The sequence below is a fragment of the Argopecten irradians genome, chromosome 13 (assembly GCF_041381155.1).
Source record: "Argopecten irradians isolate NY chromosome 13, Ai_NY, whole genome shotgun sequence".
Classification (NCBI taxonomy): Eukaryota; Metazoa; Mollusca; class Bivalvia; order Pectinida; family Pectinidae; genus Argopecten; species Argopecten irradians.
In genome coordinates, this window is record NC_091146.1 from 20,036,465 (window position 1) to 20,039,401 (window position 2,937).

General features: G+C 31.3%; 1 long non-coding RNA gene across 1 annotated transcript; it reads right to left on the reverse strand.

Moving 5' to 3' along the window:
- Positions 1–258: 258 nt before the first annotated feature.
- LOC138306016 (uncharacterized) lies at positions 259–2,383 on the reverse strand. Its single transcript, XR_011205757.1, has 3 exons — positions 2,292–2,383; positions 967–1,077; positions 259–399 (listed from the first exon to the last, which is right to left on the reverse strand). It is a non-coding gene; the product is annotated as an uncharacterized lncRNA (long non-coding RNA).
- Positions 2,384–2,937: the final 554 nt, after the last annotated feature.

Here is a 2,937-nt window from a genome sequence, read left to right on the forward strand (position 1 = left end):
TCTTTTTACGGGCAATACTGTATTACACATTATGAGGTGTCCGTATATCTATACATGCACATGTGTGTTGTGACTTGTCAGAATTGTAGACACATACATATATCTTGTATCTTTGGCCTTTGGTTGCATTATTTATGTATAGAATATCCATGTGCATGTATCTATATATTGTGTCTGTCATGTTTTATTTTTTTAACACAGTAACTTGTAAAAGTTCACAACTGTATGAATTAAATCAGAAAGAACTCAAAAGTCAGATACAGGTATGGTATTTTTAATAATGCAGATTGGAAAATGGTGATGAACTGGCTGAGTTTCAGTTTCATAACAGGAGTTTGGTTATCTTCCTAAGGTTGTCACCCACTGATGTCCATATACATGTAGTCCAAACTGATGTACCTGTAAGTTTTCAATAAAACAAACATTGTAAAAAAACATCCAGAATCATAAAATCATTTGAATGGCAGTCCCTGGTTGTACAAACATCAAATGAAATGTATGGTACACTCTAAGTAACTAAGTATAAATACATGTGTACACATGTTATATGTATGTAATTAAATACCTTTTTAAAAAAAATCTTGCTCATATTGAATACACTACAGCTTAGAAAGTTACACTTAAAAATAGATCTTAGACTAATAAAGATAAAACTTTTGGTATAAATTCCAAGGTGTGATAATGAATATAAGAAATGGTGAAAACACCTTTTTATATATATAAAAAAATTATCCAAAAATAAGTTTTCAACCCCCCCCAAAAAACCCCCCCAAAAAAAAAAAAAAAAAAAAAAAAAAAAACTCTTGACACAGGGACCTGGCACGGATGTTTTTTTACCCAACAGACTGAGTATACCTATTTATGATACTATAATGTATATATGTATACTGTTGGTTAAAGATTTTGTGCCAGGTCCCTGTGATCCATTACTGATTAATTGAACTTAAGAAATATGTTTGCTCTTACCTTTGCAGTAATACAATCTAGCAGATTTCTCAAAGTTTCACTAATCTTCCATTAAAACTTCTGGTTGGCAGTATAATTCAATAATTGATCATTACAGGTAAGAAAAAAATCCTGAAAAGAAGATGAAATATTCATGTCAGATTTGATTTTTTTTACATTACTCTCATTTCAAAAGGCTTGGACATATTAGAGACTGAAAAACATAATACAGTATGAATAATCATATTCAGCTATTGCAGATGCATTGGTGTTTTTAATCTGGTCAGGTATTCCATCCATATATATAAAGTTCAGGTACAGAATCTCTTAAAATGTTTAAAATTAAAAATAAAATCACCATTCCAGTTTCCATCTGCATAGCAAGATTATTCTGGTTCCAATGACTCTAGATCTATTGCCAGACTAAGTGAAGTGACATATCATACTATAGAATGTCTATTATGTGGTGTTAGAGTTGGAAGAAACTCTGGTTACTCTGAGCATCAGGTGCAGATTACATGTATTTTTATTTTATCTTTTTTCTTCACAATTTAACTAATGTAATATAATATGTTTTTCTTGTACATAAATCCTCTGGGTATCAATTTCTGGTATTCTATAGTAAATAATGAAGAGACAGATCATTGAAGTACATGTATGTAAACCTTGAACTGAGGGATTGATCAACTTCAAGTTTGAATACCGCCTACAAATGTATACATGGTCCATGTACACAGTACATGTACTTATATACATCTTACCAGTTATACATAAAATATAACTGAAACCATATACAATTGTGTATATGCACTGTATATCTGCTACTTAATTATTTATATTTGTTGTATATTCCATTTTAGAACAAAATCTGACATGACAATAAATGTTCATGTATTGCTTGAATTTGGACAAAGACATATCAAACATATGCATGTTAACACCATTTTAGCAACTTGAATGTGCAGTAACACTATACATTGTACATCTACATGTAGGGGTGGAAATAGATTGTGACCACAACATATGTACATTGTATATTGGTCAAATAATGTTCTAAATCTGTAGAATTTATTTGTAAAATGACAGAGCCTTTTCATTCATGTAATAATTACTCACAGAAACCCATACAAACAGCTGTTATATTATTCCAATAGGCCCACAGACAAATAATGTGTGTGTGTGTTGTTGGGGGGGGGTGTACCTATATTTATAATATGAAACATGCTATACTTTATATACAATGAATGATATCACAGTGCAGTTCATGCTCATGAATTTTGCTCTAGAATTACAACCTGATAATGCATTTTGTATATTTTTGTAAAGAGAAATTCAAATATACTTACTCAACATAAATGTGCCTTGGAATCCTTGGTGCAGTTACAGTATAATTCAGCTGTCAATGTAAGTTTTAACATAAACAACTGTTATGTAGGCTGTAAGTATCATCAATAACGTCGATATCACTTCAAAGTTTGTTTGTTGAATATCCTAATCAAAAGGTTGGTCATGTTGTTTTGGTAACGATTTAGGTAAAATGTCCACATACATACTGCACATGGCCCGTGTTGTAAATCGAAAGTGGCTGTCCCGGTCAGGAAATACCCTACTACTATAAATAGATATCGCTGTCGTCAGCATCATATAATTCTTGTTCTTCGTCAAACAATGTTTTAAAATTCATTATTCTAATGATAAATTTAATATATTTCTTGTGTAAATTTTATCTTATATTTATATCGTTTGAGAAAATCAACTCAGAATCGATGCCCATCTTCCTCGCACAGGTGCTTGTTTTGTACCGATGACGTCAACATATTAGAAATTGTACCGGACCGCGATTTCCGTCGAAACTACTAGCAGATTTGTAGAGGCAATAGAAAACTTATTTCGGCATGTAATGAATTACAAATTTGTGTATTTTGACCAGTGGTTTCTCGGCTTTCTTGGTATGTATGGTAAATAGATATTTTGCTTATTTTGTATTAGGAT